This window comes from Chlorocebus sabaeus, chromosome X (genome assembly GCF_047675955.1).
Source record: "Chlorocebus sabaeus isolate Y175 chromosome X, mChlSab1.0.hap1, whole genome shotgun sequence".
In the NCBI taxonomy this organism is placed as follows: domain Eukaryota; kingdom Metazoa; phylum Chordata; class Mammalia; order Primates; family Cercopithecidae; genus Chlorocebus; species Chlorocebus sabaeus.
The window spans coordinates 149,627,276-149,647,198 of record NC_132933.1 but is presented as its reverse complement, the minus strand read 5'-3'; the positions used below and the strand labels follow the sequence as shown (position 1 = coordinate 149,647,198).

General features: G+C 40.9%; 1 long non-coding RNA gene across 1 annotated transcript in view; it reads left to right on the top strand.

The window, feature by feature from the left end:
* Positions 1–16,958, top strand: part of LOC140710805 (uncharacterized) — a 91,011-nt gene extending 74,053 nt beyond the window's left edge. The window contains exon 6 of the long non-coding RNA XR_012091872.1: positions 15,901–16,958. This is a non-coding gene — a long non-coding RNA (uncharacterized lncRNA). The remainder of the gene's footprint in view (positions 1–15,900) is intronic.
* The last annotated feature ends 2,965 nt before the right edge of the window (positions 16,959–19,923 follow it).

Here is a 19,923-nt window from a genome sequence, read left to right as displayed (position 1 = left end):
TATGCATATATGTGTGTGTATGTGGGTGTATATATATGTGTGTGTGTATGTATTAGGTAAGTATGTATGTATGCATGTGTGTTTTTTCTTGCATTAAAAACGATAACAATCTTTGACCACAAGATTTTGGGTAAAATGTCACTTTATTTTACCTAGTAAAAGAACATGAATGTTCAAAGTTATAACATCAGAATTCTTTGAGGATCAAAGACTTTTTCAGTCCATCAAGCATCCAAGAGTAATTCAATGGGAAAATAGGATTTCTTCCCCTTATGGGGGGTTCCTCAATGGCTGTTTCTTCATTTAAGCGACATTTGGACAGGTATAAAATGGGAAAGTACATGATTCTTCCAAAGTCCCTGAATTTTCGGTGCAACCCTATTGGAGGTGTTCTTTTCTGAACAATGTTCCCACAACTAGTAAAGCTTTGTCTAATTCAAATCCGTAAGATAGAGACTATGTACAGGCGTTTGATAAATATACACCTGAGTTGGTAGGTTGCAGAAGGAGCTGCTTTGTGCTTTGAATAACTCAATTTGGTGATCCACAGTGGATTTAGTGGCTTATTCCCAGATCCTCACCATGCTTTGTGGTCAGTAAATATGCCCAACCAATTGGTATGGAAATGGCCATGTGGATTTAACTGTAGGACCAAAGCACATGCAGTGAACTTCTTTCATCCTGGAAGAAATTAGATCAATTTCAGCATTGACAATAACATCTGAGCTTGGGTTGCTTGGCTTTCCTGGAATCATGTTCTTTGGTGTGCAAAAAGAGGGTAGATAGATATAATTAGTTTGAAATTTTTAAGGGACTTTGATCAACTTGTACAGCTATGTAACGTGTGTGGGCTTTGTGAAATGTGCTGAGAACTAATTTTTAATTCTTTCAGCAGCACACCTGATTTAGATGTGTTTGTTGTCATGCAAAATTAAAATAAGAAATGTAGAAAAGTTTTAAAAATGAAAATGATAGGGACTCACCTTATTTTGTTTTTTGTTTGTGTGTTTGTTTTTTGAGAAAGAGTCTCGCTGTGTTCCCCTGGGCTGTGATGTGATGAGTACAGTGGTGTGATCTCAGCTCACTGCAGCCTCTGTCTTCCAGGTTCAAGCAATTCTCCTGCCTCAGCCTCCCGAGTAGCTGAGATTACAGGCATGGGCCACCACACCCAGCTAATTTTTGTATTTTTTTGTAGAAACAGGGTTTCACTATGTTGGCCAACCTGGTCTCAAACTCCTGACCTCAAGTGACTCGCCTGCCTTGGCCTCCCAAAGTTCTGGGATTACGGGCGTGAGTCAGCGCACCTGGCCTTTATTTTGTTTCTAAGATGGGAAATGAACCTAAGACTCTTGAAGACATTTACAACATCAATTTTATCAAAATAATTGAGACAATTCAGGTCATAATTTCGAGAAACAATAAAAATGGTCAGACAAATGCTGTCTATGATGAGCGAAAGAGCTCTATGAGTTTTGGAGCAATAGTCTCCAAGGTAGGGAGATTTTGTTCCATGCCAGGGGACACTTGGCAGTGTCTGGAGATATTTTTTCAGTGTCACAACTGAGTGGTCTCACTGGCACCGGGTGGATGGAGCCCAAGGATGTTGCTCAACACTCTACAGTGCACAGGACACCCCCACCACAGAGAATCATCCACCCCCAAATGTCAGCAGTGCCAGCTCAACTGCAAAATCCTGCCTTAGCCTGAAAGACTCTGTGTGCCTGTCTGTCTGTTATCTATTTATCTGTCTCTCTATCTTTTTGTCCACCTATCCGTCATCTATCTGTCATCTATATATCTATCCACCTATCATCTATTTGGTCGTCTATCTGTCATCATTATTATCTATTTATCTATATATCTGTTGATTATCTATCTATTTATCTATCTGTCCATCTGTATTAGTCCGTTTTCACACTGCTGATAAACACATACCTGAGACTGGGTAACAGTTCCACGTGGCTAAGGAGGCCTCACAATCATGGAGGAAGGCAAAAAGCATGTCTTACATGGCAGCAGGCAAGAGAAAGGATGAGAACCAAGAGAAAGGGGTTTCTTCTTATTAAAACATCAGATCTCCTGAGACTTATTCACTATCACGAGAACAATATGGGGGGAACTGCCCCCCATGATTCAATTATCTCCCACTAGGTCCCTCCCACAACAGGTGGGAATTATGGGTGCTAAAATATAAGGTGAGATTTGGGTGGGCACACAGCCAAACCATATCACTATCTATCTATCTATCTATCTATCTATCTATCTATCTATCTATCTATCTATCATCACAATGGTTTCCAACTGCAGTCCACTTTGCCCTCAGGGGACACTGGCAATGCCTGGAGACATTTTCCCTCGGTAGAGGGTTGATCCTGGCATCCGGTGGGTGGAGCTCAGGGACGCTGCTCAACACTATAGAACACACAAGGATGCCCCACCAGAGAATTATGCAGCCCCTAATGTCAACAGTGCCAAAGTTGACACTGCTGCTCTGATGGCACTGCTACTCTGTTATAGAAGCCATGCATGTCTAAAAAGATACACTGTAGAGAGTGGTGGGGAATACTGATGCACAAACAGAGTAAGAAGTCTCTCTGGTTTTATTTTGTGTTTGTTTTGTTTTGCTCCTGCTTGGGAGGAGGGAGTGGAAGAGGGTAGAGAAGCCAAGAACTGGATGCCAGAGATATCCCTAAATGGTGGGGCCAATGACAAATCATCAGTAGTAGAGAGACTAAAAAGAACTTACGGGAAAAGAATATTTTATATCCAATTTTTAGCCATCTGTGTAGATTGGCTATTCGTGTCTCCCTCATTCTCTAAACCTTCTCAGCAAAGTCTGATGCATACAAAGAAGTCTTGGGTGAATTATTTTATTTGATTATTTCTTTACTTAGTCCTTCATTCATCTCTGGAGGAAATAAAAGAGTCAGGATTCATTGACTGATTCAGCAAGGGGCAAAAGAGAGACAGTGCGTGGATGCTGGACATATGATCCACAGAATGAACTAACGAACTCAAGACACGTCCCCTTACCCCCATCCACACTTTATTTACTGGAGTCCTGAGAAAAGCATCCACTGTTCGTCATTCACAGAGTGGGGCTTTGAGTGGAACTTATCCAGAACTTAATATGAACACACCTGGAATGTTCATCAGAGCATCTCTTCTCCAAATATGACATCATAGGAGTGAATGAAGCAAACCATTTTCTTGGCTACTTGGCTTGTAGGTCATCTTGTCTCATACCTGGAGAAAAATGTCAGCCGCGCTCTATGGTGAAGTCTTAAGATAACATCTCTTATGTAGAAGATGTGAGTTTGCCTTCCAGCTAAAATAACCTTATAGGAAATTGTTTTGATATTTCAATAAATAAGCTCTTTGAATAAGAGCCAATACAAATAACATTTATATTAAATTCTGCTGGTCTATGGTAGAAGTTTAATCATAGGAGGTTACTTCCATACATTGAATAGTCAGAAAAAATATTAAAAATTCTATAAGAACATAATAAAGCTCATACAACTCATTCATATCTAGAAGGAGAGCTTGAATTCATATAAGTTGGCCTTTTCCCAGGTCCTAGGCTAGTCCTCAAATCCAGCCTGCATTTTCTTTACCCCCACTGCTACTAGAAAAAACATCTGGCAGATTTAGAATATGAATAACATCAGAGATGACCAGAGAAAATCTGCTGGCCATAACAAATTGAGAACGAGCTATAAATTACAAGTTCGTGTCAATTTTCATTTCCTAAGGGCAGCTTTTATAAAAGGCATTATTTCATCCCATTAAGAGCTTGGGATGACATGAATGCATCCCATAAATCCCTTACAATAATTTGACCCCATTTTGATTATTTATAGCCACAAACATTTCTTGAGCAGAATTTCAGAACTTTATTTGGAAAGACAAATTCTGATATAAATTGAAATTCACTGAAACATTCATATATACACATACATACATATATACACGTATACATACTGTTTAATATAGATACTGTTTTTATATATGCTGTTTTACCTATATATATAACCCTACAGTTCCATGTTGTGTGTGTGTGTGTATGTAGAAAGAGAGAGCATACCGCATGTGTATGTGTGTGTATATAAATGTGTGTATAAATAGTACATATATGTGTGTTTATAGTGTACATATATGTGTGTATGTATAGTACATATACGTATATGTATGTCTATATATGATACATATGTGGATATGTGTGTCATATATAGTACACACATCTATATATGTGTGTGTTACATGGTACAAATATACTTGTATGTGTATATGCAGTGCATATATAGTGCACATGTTTGTTATATGTATATATAAAGTAATATATTTGTGCATATATAGTGCATATGTATGTGTGTATGTATACCTAAAGTAATATATATGGGTGCATGTGTGTGTGCATATGTACACAGCATATGTGCATATATACACACACATAGAAATATGCAAACACACACATGCACCCATATATGTTATTTTATATATATATACACATACATATGCACTATATACACAGTATAACAATATATGTATCATATATAGCAGTATATCTGTGTCTGTATATGTGTATATAGCATATGCATGTATATATCATATGTATGTATATATTAGTACATGTGTGTATATAAAGTACATATATGTGTACATAAGTGTGTGTGCTTATATAGACTACATTATATGTGTATATATGGGTTTATATAAAGTACTTGTGTATATATGTATTTATATATAAAGTACATATATGTGTGTATCGTACATATATGTATATATGCACATAGAGTACACTTGTGTATATATTAGTACATATATCTGTGTATATATACAATACATATATGTGTGCATATGTATGTGTGTATGTGTAAAGTACTTATATATGTATATATGTGTGTATCTATAGTGTACCTATGTGTGTGTGTATGCCTGTGTATATACATATACAGACATGTGTATATATTGATATATGTATATGTGTGTGTGTGCATATAAACAAAATATCAACATTATGGAATATTATGGGGCAATAGACCTGGGTTCTGGTCCTGTCTTTGATTTTGAGGCAAATTTTCGTGTAGTCCATGACTAATAATAAAATACACATTTATCGTCATCCAAGGAGCAACACAGTGTTCAGCTCTTCACAATCCCACACATTTTCACAGTTTGAGTTTTACCGAAAGCTGAAGTTGGGATCTGTTCACTTGTGTTTAATCTGCTTCTACAACATCTGATCCAAACTTCACATGCTTTCAGTGAATCAAGACAAGTAAAGGGACATAGGCCTGTCGGGTTTCTGAGAGCCGAGCGGCCCCTCAGAGGCACCCACTGGAAGACTGGATGGCCTGTGTCTCCTCAGGGTCTGACTCAGCAGGGCTGGTGATGCTTCCCCTCTCTAGTGTGATAAATTGAGCTAAGAGGTTGCTTCATGTTTGCTGCTCATGGAAGTGAAATCATGCTTATTTTTGGTTCCTGTTTCAATGAAATGTCATTTTCAATCACATTTCTAATTGAATTTTATTGTCTTGCTTTTTTTGCTCCCCCAAGAAAAAGACCATGAAAGCCAGAATATACGTATGTAAAAATACATATATTCAAACCTAACCTCAAAGAATATTGTAAAAGCTGAGGTCACAAAGAAGAGAAAAAAAGTGTTTCTATTTTTCAGTATTTCAGAATCTAGTTGGAAAAAGTGGTGTTTATACAACCAATAAGGAATCAAAGACTTTGAGGTCAGTGAGAGGGGTCATGAACAGACAGCATGGGAGCGGAGAGCGTGAGAGATGAATTCTGATTTAGGGAAACTAAGAGACATTGAACAGACAGCATGGGAGCGGACAGGCGCGAGAGATGAATATTCTGATTTAGGGAAACTAAGAGACATTTTAGGAGGAGCTTGCATTAACTAAGGCTCTAAAGTCGGATTAAAAATTTACATAATAAAAAATAAACCAGAGACTCCTCAAACTGGAGGTGGCGGAAACAAAGAGCAGCACAGAAAAGTGAGTCCCCACACTAAGACAGAAGAGTGAAGACTGGGTGGCCAGCACGGTGGAGCTGAGGTGGGCGGGGGGACCATCAAATTGATGAGATGAATGTCAGGTCAGAGCAGCTTTGTGGGACATCAAGGGAAGGCTCAGAGTTAGGGTGTGTTTCTATGTGGGAAGAGGTTGACTGGGTGTGCTGAGATGGGAGTTTCAGATCATCTCCATGTTGTGGATGATGCAACTGATGTAGAGGACAGAGACAGAGAAAGACAGAGACAGAGAAAGAGACAGAGAAAGACAGAGACACAGAAAGACAGAGAGAAAGAAAGAGAGAAAGACAGAGAAAGAGAGACAGAGGGAAATAGAGACAGAGAGAAAGAGACAGAGACAGAGAAAGATGGAGAGAGAGAGAACGAGAGAAAGACTGAGAACAAAAGAGAGAAAGACTGAGAAAGAGAGAAAGAAAACGAGAGAGAGAAAGAGAAAGAGAGAAAGAGAGAGGTCAGAAGGCATACATGTGTGAGAAAAAGAGAGAGACAGAGTCAGTGACAGAGAGAAAGAATGAGGAAAACAGAAAGGGGGAAAGAAAGAAAAACAGAGAGAAAGAAACTGAGAGACAGAGAGAGAGAGAAAGAAAAAAGAAAAAGACAGAAACAGTGAATGTGTGTGTGTGAGAGAGAGAGAAAAAAAAACAGAGACAGAAGGAGTTATAGGGCACTGGAGCACTAGCTGTCTGGAAGCTATTACAAGCTATTTATTCTTTATTTTTCCAGAATGACCAGCATGTTATTGATGAGATTGACATTATGTAAGGGAATTCTTTGTCTGTTCATTCTTTTTTTTTTTTTTTTGACAGAGTCTTGCTCTGTTGCCCAGGCTGGAGTGCAGGGGCATGATCTCTGCCCACTGCAACCTCGGCCTCCTGGGTTCACGCCATTCTCCTGCCTCAGCCTCCCAAGTAGCTGGGATTACAGACGCCCGCCACCACGCCAGGCTAATTTGTGTATTTTCAGTAGAGACAGGGTTTCACCATGTTAGCCAGGCTGGTGTCAAACTCCTGGCCTCAGGCAATCTGCCCACCTCCGCCTCCCAAAATGCTAGGATTACAGGCGTGAGCCACTGTGCCATCTGTTCATTCTTATGTCTTTTACTATCTCCTTCTAAAATGCAAATGTTTGCAATTTCCTCACCTTTTTTTTACACACATAAACATCAAATTTACTATTGGAACCATTTTTAAATGGCATTAAGTCCATCCAGAAATGTGTCCAACCATCAGCGCTCTCTAGTTCCGGACTTTTTCATCACCTCAAATACATAGCCGCTGTGCTTACGAAAGTTGAAAGGTGAAAACCATCCAGGTGTCTATCAGCAGAGGAGTGGATTAAGAAAAGACGATCCGTCTATAGAATGAAATCTTATTCAGCTTATATCAGGCCATTCTCCCACTGCTATAAAGAAATACCTGAGACTGGGTAATTCAAAAAGAAAAGAGGTTTAACTGGCTGTGCTTCTGCAGGCTGCACAGGAAGCATGACGGCTTCTGCTTGGCTTCTGGGGAGGCCCCAGGAAAATTTCAATCATGGTAGAAGGCACAGGGGAAGCAGGAGCTCTTGAACGTCTTACATGGCTGGAGCAGGAGCAAGAGAGAGAGCAGAGTAGTGCCACACACTTTTAAACAGCCAGATCTTGTGAGAACTCACTCACTACACAGTACCAAGGCGGATAGTGTTAGACCATTCACGAAAGATTCACTCCCATGATCCAATCATCTCCCATTGGGAATTACAATTCAACATGAGATTTGGGTGGGGACACAGATCCAAAGCATATCACAGCCATAAAAAGAAATGCAGTTCTCACACGGCTGCAATATGGATGAATCTTGCAAATATCCTGCTCAGTAAAAGAACCACATCTCCAATGACTTCACTTATATTAAATATCCTCCATTATTTTCTATGACTATCTATACATTGATAGGAGCGTTTATACATATTGATCTGTATGTTGATAGTTGCAGAGATAATTGAACAAAGATGCAAAAAACTGTCCAGGCGAGGTGGCTCACACCTGTAATCCCAGCACTCTGGGAGGCTGATGGGGGAAGATCACTTGAGGTCAGGAGTTTGAGACCAACCTGGCCAACATAGCGAAACCCTGTCTCTACTAAAAATACAAAAATTAGCCAGGCATGGTGGTGCGTGCCTGTATTCCCAGCTACTCAGGAGGCTGAGGCAGGAGAATTGTTTGAACCCGGGAGGTGAGATGGCACCACTGCACTCTAGCCTGTGTGACAGAGCAAGACTGTCTCAAAATAAAATGTGCAAGGAACCAAGGAGATCTCTGGGGAGTACATTTCCTACAGAGGGAAATGTATGACCTTCTCTTTAATGACCAACGAGTTCTCTTCCACTTTAAGTTGAAGTCTTCAAAGTGTTCCTGTTTCCTTTCACCTTTGAAATGGCAGTGTCTGGGATAGATGATGTCCAACTTGCTATGCCAAATGGGGTTAGCATTTTTTTCCAGGAGGGTAGATTAGGCAACTATATCAAAGAGGCTGCACTACATTCTGTAAGTGGTGTGAGGCTAAGAGGACGTGTCCTTTGGCCACCTTCCAAGCCAGAATAGAAGCCAATTCCACCATCGCCTTCACTCTGGTCTTTCTTTCTCCTGCCTATTCAATAATCTCCCCAAGCTCTTCTTTTTCATAGAACTCAATTATTTTCCTTTGCTGAACTTATAAAAACTTTAAGTACAAGTGTTCTATGGTTTTCTTAAACTAATCTTTTACTGCTCTGTAAAGTCCATAAGGTCTCTGTTGTATGACCAGTGACCAGGAAAATTCTGGGCATGTGATGACCTTTGGGTAAGCATCCGTTGAATAGGTGAATTGATGAATGAATGAACGAATGATGTAATTAATCGCTAATAAGACCCAAGCACACAGTGTCAATTGTCTATAATGCTGGCATATCAGAGCTTTGTTATATCCCAAAAGAGTTAACCCAGCGCACAAGGAGGGAAACACAACATTTTATTTCACCTGTACCGATTATTCAGATAACCTCTAAAAACTGTTTAATATTCACAAGGTAGCCAAATAAACAGATGCTGGTAAAGTTAACTCCGTAAAAGGTTTCACTCAGAGGAGACGGAGACACATTGTTTTATCAGAGTTTCAGGATACTCGTTGGGAATCACTGAATCCTAGAGCGGCCAAGGGCTGTGTGTCTCAGCCCTTTCAGATGTGGGGCGCTCTGTCTCTGGAGACTCCTGGCTTCCACAGTCCTGGGACTTGCAGTTGACTGAGCCTGGGCTGCTTTCTCTGGTAGTTCTTCCTGGATGTGGCCAAATGACCTCTGTGTAGATAGATTAGTCAGGGTTCGCTGGAGAGACAGAACTAATAGTATAGATGTATATATGAAAGGGAGTTTATTAAGGAGTATTGACTCACACAATCACAAAAATGAAGTCCCACAACAGGCCTTCTGCAAGCTGAGGAGCAAGGAAGCCAGTCTGAGTCCCAAAACCTCAAAAGTAGGGAAGCCAACAGTGCAGCTGTCTGTCTGTGGCCGAAGGCCCTGGCAAACCACTGGTGTAAATCCAAGAACTTGGAGTCTGATGTTCCAGGGCAGGAAGCATCCAGCACAGGAGAAAGATAAAGGCCGGAAGACTAAGCAAGTCTGCTTTTCCATCTTCTCCTACCTGCTTTATCCTACCTGTGCCAGCAGCTGATTAGATGGTGCCCACCCAGATTGAGGGTGAGTCTGCCTCTCCCAGTCCACTGACTCAAATGTTAATCTCCTTTGGCAACACCCCCACAGACACACCCAGGAACAGTACTTTGCATCCTTCAATCAGTCAAGCTGACACTCAATATTCACCATCACAGTAGATTTTGTTTGTGCCCAAGTTCCTGAAGGCTGTGTGTATCAAGACCTGCACATAGATTAGCAGGATAATTGACGATCACAACTGGATAATGGAATCTTTTCACGCCTCCTCCACTTTCTTTTGAAACCCATTTTTAAAACACCTCAAATTCTTCTATTTGAAAAAATCCCATCACCAACAGTGAAAAGGATTCTGGCACCAACGACACTGGAATTTGAATTGTTTGTGCTAAGTGGCTGTCTTTTTGGAATCTCCCCTCTCTCTAACCACTTCCCCTCTCTGTGGCTTTCTGTCTGCTTTCTTAAACCCTGGGCTTTGGAATTTGATCATTTTGCTCAGGACATCTGAGCAGTTTCCTTCTACCAAGAATCTGAGAATGAAAGGAGACCACAGACTCCTCCAGAAGAAAGAAATAAGGCATTGCATGAATTTGTAAAACTCTGGTTTCAAAGACAAACTGGTATTTATAATCATCTCCAGTAGGGTTCATCTCCTATCCCACATCCCATATAAAAATGAGTGAGACTGCCAAAATCCTTGTCTTTCATGTTCCTTCTTTTCCTGTGAAAAATACAAGTGCCAAAGCTTGCTAATTTAGCACAATATACATGCCTCTTCTCTCCCTGGGACTTCATGTGCCTACGTCCCTTCTGATTCAGGGATAAGCGATTCTGTTTTCAGGGTGAAGTGGAACTGAACGTGTTTTCTGGTGTCTCATGAACAAAGCCCTAGTGAGCATGCTTTATAAGCTGAAAAATGCCTTTGACATATGACAGTGTTTATATGTATAGTTAAGCTTTTTCAGCTTTAACAACTCAGAGTAGTCTTTGAGAAGTTTTAGGGGTTACAAAACGAAGACAAACAAGTTACTTTATGAAAGTAACATGCTAAAATAATTCATGTTAGTTTGCATGAATTATTTATGTCTAGTGTGCATTGAAAATGCTTTCTTTTTCAGCGAGAATGGGTTTTCTTAACCTTGGCTCCTCAGAAAAGAAGATGACTCCTTATGTTACAATTCTGTGCCCATTGTAAGGTATTGCTGTGGCGTTTTACCAACTGAGGAGGGTCTCCCACGGGTCTGCGAAGCCTCTGAGTTCTGTTCTGTGCTTTTTGCTTCCTTTGTGTCTACAGGGCACGTGCGCAAGTCTCCATCTTGTTGGAAGAATAATCCCCGTCCTCTCCCATGAGAGGTATATGGAAGTTACTACAGAAGCACACACACAGAGTGTTGTATTTGAGTTTTCTGGGGCTGCTGTAACAAAAGTGCCACAGACTGGAGGCTTAAACAAGAGAAATTTATTCTCTACCAGTTCTGGGCACCAGAAATCTGAAATCAAGGTGTCTCAGGGTGGTGCTCCCTTTGGAGGCTCTAGGGGAGAATCCTTCCTGCCTCTCCCAGTTTCTGGGGGACTTCAGGCTTCCCTGGGCTTGTGGCTGCATCACTCTAGTCCTGCCTCTATCTCCATGCAGAGTTCTCTTCTGTATCTGTGTCTCCTCTTCTGTCTCTTACAGGATCACCTGTCATCGGATTTAAGAGACCCCTCTAAATCTAGAATAATCTCATCAATAGATTGTTAACTTAATTGCAGCTGCAAAAACCCTATTTCCAAATAAGGTCCCATCCCTCTATAACTGGTGTTAGGATGTGGACATATATTTTGGGGGCCACCATGCCACCCACTACCATATGGACACTCCTAACTCATGTCAGAATACATGCACTTCCCAACAGTTACATGCTGCCCTGTGCTTTGATGGACTGTTGACTTTTGGTTGGGAGAAAATCCGCATGTCTAGAACTCTATCTATTCCACAGAACTTAACTCTTACTGGGCTCTCTCTTTTTATGTTCTTCTGAGACATGCTTAAACTGCTTGAGTGTTATGGTTCATGTTTCTTTCCATTTTCTTACAGTGTAAAGCCTGTTAATTCACAGCTAGTTCGCCAAGGAGTATCAAATTCAATTATATTAACACCGCTTTTTCCCCAAACAAATGCCCTTGTGTTAAAACCACACACAGCAATAGCAATGGCAACTGCAACAATTGCCCCCAGCTCTACTTAAATCACTTGCATCTCCCTCTTACCAATGTCAATCACCTATGGCCACTGGAAGGCTAAGGCAGCACATGCATAGCTATTAATAAAAGTTTTTGCTAAGGATTGACACATTGGTAGTACCAGCTGTGAGCTGACAGTACGACACAGTTCAACCAATGACCATGAATCTAAATTTCAGAGCTTGAAAGAAGCAAATCTTTGCCCAGTTAACATTAGGAGTCTTAACTTTTTCCAAGGTAAGAAAGAGAGAAAAATTTTGGCCCGTATGGGCACCATCACAGGATGTACTATGTTCAGTGAGAAGATGTGTTTGTGTATGCATGAGCTTTGGTGGGATACAATGTTCCTTCTTAGTAAAATTCTGCCTTCATCCGTCTCCTAGGAGACAGAAGAAAAATGAACCCTACACTTTTGCTGGAGCACAACATCTAGATTTAGTTGCCTTGGATGTGAAGATTGTATGTCCTATTTATCCACACCTCTCAGCAGTGCCCAGAATGGCACTGGCATATCATGAATACATTGTGAACATCTGTTAAGTGAATGAATTGGTCAATGAATGAATGCATTTGGCGTCATATAAATAAGATTCCTCAGGGCATCAGAAAGCTACCTTATAGAGTACCAAATCGGGCATTTGCTTTTAATTCATGTCAACCAAACATTTAAACACGTGCTTTGCCCAGAAATAGAGCATTTGAAACAGCTAAATATATGCCCTTTCCAAGTGTACTTCCCTCAGCTGAGGACATGTTCAGATGTTACCTTCTTTTCCTTCTAGAGTATTTTGGCTTGTCTTCAGGTTGTGTTAGTTGAGTTGGTGCATTTATTGTCTTTGAATAAAATGTCGTGATTTATGTTCCCTGTCTGTCAACCACCACTCTGCAGTACAGATGATAAGAATTCCTCGTGTGTTTTCCATAGCATTTCAACGTAATGCAAATTTTTACATTAGCACATTCTTTTTCGCTGTCACAAACAGTCATTGTATGAGCTTTTATAGCATTAATGTCATTTTAACTCAATTCTGGGAACATGCAAGGATAGGAATTTGGATGTTACTGAAACTGAATACTCCCGAGTTGCCAACTGGAAGATTTCAGATCTACTTTGTTTTACTTTGCATTTATGTGGCTGTTCTCTCTACTTTTGTGTAAAATTACAATGGCACTTGCTGCTTTCTTCTAATTTTATGGTTCTCCATATAGAAGTGTAGAAAGTTAAATGGCCCTCAGAATGAAAGTCTATGTTTTATCCCCGGCCTAAATTACGGACTACATGTTCTAAACCCTGGTCTGAGTTATGGAATGCACGTGATATGGTTTGGCAGTGTCCCCACCCAAAATCTCACCTTGAATTGTAATAATTCTCACGTGTCAAGGGTGGGGCCAGGTCGAGGTAATTTAATCATGGGGGCAGTTTCCCTCATACTGTTCTCATAGTAGTGAGTAAGTCCCAAGAGATCTGATGGTTTTATAAATGGGAGCTCCCCTGTACAAGCCCTCTTGCCTGACGCCACGTAAGAAAAAGACATGGCGGCCGGGCGCGGTGGCTCAAGCCTGTAATCCCAGCACTTTGGGAGACCGAGACGGGTGGATCACGAGGTCAGGAGATCGAGACCATCCTGGCTAACATGATGAAACCCCGTCTCTACTAAAAAATACAAAAAACTAGCCGGGCGAGGTGGCGGGCGCCTGTAGTCCCAGCTACTCCGGAGGCTGAGGCAGGAGAATGGCATAAACCCGGGAGGCGGAGCTTGCAGTGAGCTGAGATCCGGCCACTGCACTCCAGCCTGGGCGACAGAGTGAGACTCCATCTCAAAAAAAAAAAAAAAAAAGAAAAAGAAAAAGACATGGCTTTGCTCCTCCTTGCCTTCTGCCATGATTGTGAGGCCTCACCAGCCATGTGGAATTGTGAGTCAATTAACTTTTTTACTTTATAAATGACCTAGTCTCAGGAGTGTCTTTATTAGCAGCTTAAGAACGAACTAATACAGCACATTATCCCTAAATCCACATGTGAAAGCCCTAAATCCCCAGTGGGATGGTCTTAGTAGATGGGGCCTGTGGGAGGTATGTAGGTTTAGGTGAGATCATGAGGGTGGCACCTGCACAATGGGATTCATGTCTTTATAGCAAGAGAAAGAGACTCAGAGCTCCCTCTCTCCTCCATGTGAAGGTACAGAGACAGGGCACCATCTGCAGACCAGGAAGGAGGAAGAAGGCCCTCAGTAGACACCAGATCTGCCAGCATCTTCATCTTGCCAGTCTCCAGAACTGTGGGAAATAACATTTGTTGCTCAAGCCACCCAGCTTAAGGCATTTTGTTATAGGATCCTGAACTAAGACACTGTGAATGTGACCTTCTATGGCATTAGGGTCTTTGTAGATGTAATTAAGCTAAAAGTCTTGAGATGAGGATGTCATCCTGGATTATTTGGGCAGACCTACCTCTAATGCTATAACCAAATGCCATAAACTGGGTGGCTTAAATAAAATATGCACAAAGGGCAAGAGAGACAGAAGAAGAGGAGGTGATGTGACCATGGAGGTAGATGTTGGAGTAATGTGGCCACAAGACAGAATATCAAAAGGCACCAGAAGCCAGAAGAGGCAAAGAATGGATTCTCTCTTTGAGTCTCCAGAGAAGGTGTGTTGCTGCTCACATCTTGATTTTGGGCTTCTAGCTTCTAGAAGTTTGAGAGAACAAATTCTTGCTATCTTTAAAAATATATTTTTTTCATTTCCATAGGTTTTGGGGGAACAGCTGGTATCTGGTTACATAAGTTCTTTAGTGGTGATTTGTGAGATTTTGGTGCACCCATCACCAGAGCAATCCACTGAATCCAATTTGTAATCTTTTAGCCCTCACCCCCCTCCTGCCCTTTCCACCAAGTTCCCAATGTCCATTGTATCATTCTTATGCCTTTGCATCTTCATAGCTTAGTTCCTACTTATGAGTGAGAACATACGATGTTTGGTTTTCCATTCCTGAGTGACTTCATTTAGAATAATAGTCTCCATTCCCACCCAGGTTGCTGTAAATGCCATTAATTTATTCCTTTTTATGGCTGAGTAGTATTCCATGGGATGTGTGGAATATATATATCTCATAGTTTCTTTACCAACCTGTTGATTGATGGGCACTTGGGCTTTTTCCACAATCCACCCAGATTGTAGTAATTTGTTACAACAGCCACAGAAAAATAACACAAGAGGTGTATGCATATTTTACGTTTTTTGGTTGTCATTCATTGTAATGACTGGAACAGACAATTGGTCAAAATCAATATTAGTAATGTGATTACCTTCCTAGAGTGTCACTGAGCTGGATGTTGGAGAACTAATTATAATTTCTGTTCCACAATGACTATTTTCACATTATCTTCAGCCATGATTTACTACAGGAATTTTATTTATTTTATTTATCCATGCCAGTGTCACACTTCCCTAATAAATGTGACACCTTTTGCATAGTGACTGTGTGGTATTAATGAAGCCAGTCTCCTCCTTACTCACCTGATGTATAAATCTAATGTTAATCAAATGCCTATTATTAGCCCAGCATTGGAACAATCATCAGCAATGCAGCAATGAGAAAATCCAACAGGCTCCTGGGTTGATTGAGTTCACCATTCAGCAGAAATAAAAATTGAAATTACATTCAATTCTCTGTATTTGTGATAGTTGTGTTCTATAAAGTCACCATAAACACTGAATTAGCAAATTGTAAACTATTGCTCCTAGGGGAAATACAAGATTAGGTTTCTATGATGTCTGGTCACAACATTTTCATCAACCAGTCAATACATAATCTTGTTTTATGTATGTTTCTGTTTAAGAAAATCTTTCTGAGTAGATATTGTTGACTCATTCACACTGAACTCACGTCCAGCAGCACCATGACTCATGCCTGAGTAATGCTTCTCTTTTTATACTAGGGACCCCAGACAACACTTGAGCTCTGTTCTTCGGGCCATTTTAAACAGCAAAATCACCAACAAGAAGCACAGACACGCAAAACACATGGTACTCAATGGACCACAGTAATTCCACTTGTTTAAAGTATGAGAGATGAAACAAGAAGGTAAGGCTTGGTCTTGTTTCACTGTAGCTGGAAATGTGCACTTTGAGCAATTTACATTTTTTCCAGCTTTGTGTGTGTGTCTACTAATGACTGCAAAAGTGCCGTATTGATTTCGAGGTTACAAAGTTGTAGTGAGCAGGCAAGTTCAGAAAGACAAAATTTATAAATAATGAAAATCAAGTATACTTGGAAAACAAACAGAATATTTATAAATCTCAGGTCTGTAAACTTTTATAATTACATATGGCTAACTCTCTAGACCATTATTCAACTCCATGCCTTCAAATGTTTGTTGTATTTGGTTATTTTCTAATGAACATATTGGGTGATAGCCATTGGACTGAAGCATGTTTTTTAAAGCATGGCTTTTTTTGAGTTTACTCCATGCACACTACTCTGAGTAGTTGCTACTCTTGTGCAAACAACTGTAAAAACAAAAACACAAAAATAAATAAAAGATGAAACTTAAGACGCATTGAGAAAGTTGCCCAAGCTTGAAAGTGGTTGCTCTGGAATTTGATCCCAGGCCAGACAAACACAAAGATTTATTAGCAAAGTTATAGAGATGTCAATGGCCTCTGCTTTTCCAAGTTCTCTTCTCCCCTAGACTCAATTCTGCTTTTCCTTTTGGTTCTATCCTTTTGCTTTTCTTATCTCCTCCCATCCTCTCTGACCTCACTCTCATTTTCCTCCCTGGCCCCATCTCTATATGCTGAACGCCCACACATTGGAAGCCCCAGCTCAAAAGTCATTTTGTTCCTGAAATCTCACCAAGTTCCTTTAACTGAATTAACACCTCTTCTCCTTTTGCTTTCTATATGATTTGTTCACTTTTTTTTTTTCCTTTTGAGACAGAGTCTCACTCTGTCGCCCAGGCTGGAGTGCAGTGGCACAATCTCAGCTGACTGCAATCTCCACTTCCCAGGTTCAAGCAATTCTCCTGCCTCAGCCACCTGAGTAGCTGGGACTACAGGCATGTGCCACCATGCCCAGTTAATTTTTGTATTTTTATTTTCAGTAGAGATGGGGTTTCACCATGTTGGCCAGGATGGTCTCAATCTCCTGACCTCGTGATCCAACCGCCTCGGCCTCCCAAAGTGCTGGGATTACAGGTATGATCCACCGTGCCCAGCCTTTTTTTTTTTTTTTTTTTGAGTCTCGCTTTGTTGCTCATTGCATCCTCCGCCTCCTGGGCTCAAGTGATTTTCTTGCTCAGCCTACTGTGTAGCTGAGACCACAGGCACGTGCCACCACGCCCGGCTAAGTTTTGTATTTTCAGTAGGGATGGGCTTTCACCATGTTAATGAGGCTGGTTTCAAACTCCTGACCTCAAGTGATCTGTCCACTTCAGACTCCCAAAGTGCTGGGATTACAGGTGTGAGCCACTGCACCCAGCCTTATTAATTTTTTATACTGTTCTTCTGCTGTGGTGTGAACGTTTGTGTTCCTCCAAAATTTCTGTGTGAAAATCTTAACATCCAAGGTGATGGTGTTGGGAGGTAGAGCCTTTGAGAGATAATGAGATCGTGAGGGTGGAGCCTCATGAATGGAATCAGTGCCCTTATAAAAGGGACCCCAGAGAGCTCCCTTGCCCCTTCCACTGTGTGAGGACACAGCAAGAAGGCACCGTCTACGAATCAGGAAGCAGGTTATCACCAGATATTGCATCTGACACGCTTTGATCTTGGACTTCCAGCTCCCAGAACTGTGAGACATAAATGCCTGCTGCTGGTAAGCCTCGAGTCTATGGTGTTCTGTTACAGCAGCCCCAATGAAAGAAGACAACTTCCCAAACTCCCTTTGTTTCCATTACCTGTGTGTCTTTGTGTGCAGTAGCTTCATTTGCCTCCACAGATTGTAGTCCACGCAGGCAGTGATGGTGTTGTCTACATGTCTATAGCCTTGACATGCACAGTGATGTGTTCTAAGTCAATACATATGTATTGGATTGATTTAAATGTAATGCGATAAAGACAGAAATACATAAGATCGGCTGAAAAATACTTAACTCCAGGTTGCACATGTGTGAAATCATCTAATGTATGAGGAAAAAGAGTGTGATAATGCATCCTGTGAAGACACCAAGAAGTGGCTGTTTTCAGCTGTGCAGAGACCAGGAAGCTGGCAAGAGTTTTAGGCACTTGTGGCAAGCTAATTGGGTTTGAATCCTGAATGCACGTTTTCTAACTGGGTGACCAGTGGTTAGTTGTACCAGTCACCTAGGCTGTAAAACAAAATAACAATGGACAGTCATCAATACTGATGGTGCAGATTAAATAAAAATACGTAGATCTCAAACTGCCAAGACTCCCATCTACATTCAGAGGGCTCCACCCACACCGGCCAATGCAATTGTTAGTAATACATCCAAGACTTGCTTGCCTGGGGTCACATATCTTAAAGTCTTCCCTTTGAGAAAGCGTGTTCCCTCGACTTAAACTGCTAGGTAAAAATAAATGAACATGGTTTTTAAGAATGAATTTCTGGCCGGGCACGGTGGCTCATGCCTGTAATCCCAGCACTTTGGGAGGCTGAGGCAGGCAGATCACAAGTTCAGGAGATTGAGACCATCCTGGCTAACACGGTGAACCCACATCTCTACTAAAAAGACAAAAAATTAGCCAGGCATGGTGGCGGGTGCCTGTAGTCCCAGCTACTCGGGAGGCTGAGGCAGGAGAATGGCGTGAACCCAGGAGGCAGAGCTTGCAGTGAGCCAAGATCACGCCACTGCACTCCAGCCTGGGTGACAGAGGGAGGCTCCGTCTCAAAAAACAAACAAACAAAAACAAAGAATGGATTTCTGCCAACGTCTCTTTAATAGAACATCCATGGTGACAGGTAAATGGGTAAATGAGATTCAGGCATGGACTTCTCCTTGGCATAGCCTGTGATATCAATCAGTTGCAGTCTGCATCGCCTCTACTCTGATATAGGCACGTGGTTATTTTCTCTGCTTCTTGTTGAACCAGCAGGAGGGACTTGAAATCATTTAGCAAGCCATCTTGCAAGCGACTTTAGAGTAAAATGTATGCATTGATGTATGTCTACCATTACCCTGAGAGGAGGAAATAACCGTTTTTTGGTACTGTATGTTTTAAAAATTGTGTGAAAATACTCCTAACACAAAAGTTATCATCTTCACCATTTTTAAGTGTACCCTGAAGTAGTGTTAAATACATTCACGTTATTGTGCAACTGTCACCATCCATCTTCAGAACTCATTTTCGTCTTGCAAAACTAAAACTTTCTACCCATAAGTGCCATTTGTTTTAAAATTAGTGCTTGGTGCACCCATCACCCAAGCAGTATACACTGTACCCAATTTGTGATCTTTTGTCCCTCTCCCCCCGACCCTTTCCCCCAAGTCCCCAAAGTCCATTGCACACTCTTATGCCTTTGCATCCTCATAGCTTAGCTCCCACTTATGAGTGAGAACTTACGATGTTTGGTTTTCTATGCCTGAGTTACTTCACTTGGAATAATGATCTCCAATTTCATCCAGGTTGCTGCAAATGCCATTCTTTCACTTCTTTTTATGGCTGAATATGTATGTATATACCACATACATATCCATGGTATGTATATACCACAATTTCTTTATTCACTAATTGATTGATGGGAATTGGTTTCATATTTTTGCAATTGTGAATTGTGCTGCTATAAACATGTACCAAAATCTGGTTTCATATTTTTGCAATTGTGAATTGTGCTGCTATAAACATGTACCAAAATCTCACAAATCACCATGAAAGAACTTACTCATGTAACCAAACACCACCTGTTCCCCAAAAACCTACGGAAATAAAATGAATAATAAAGAAAATAAACTCTACAAAAAATAAATAAAAAAATTAGTGCTTGGTATTCAAAATGTGCA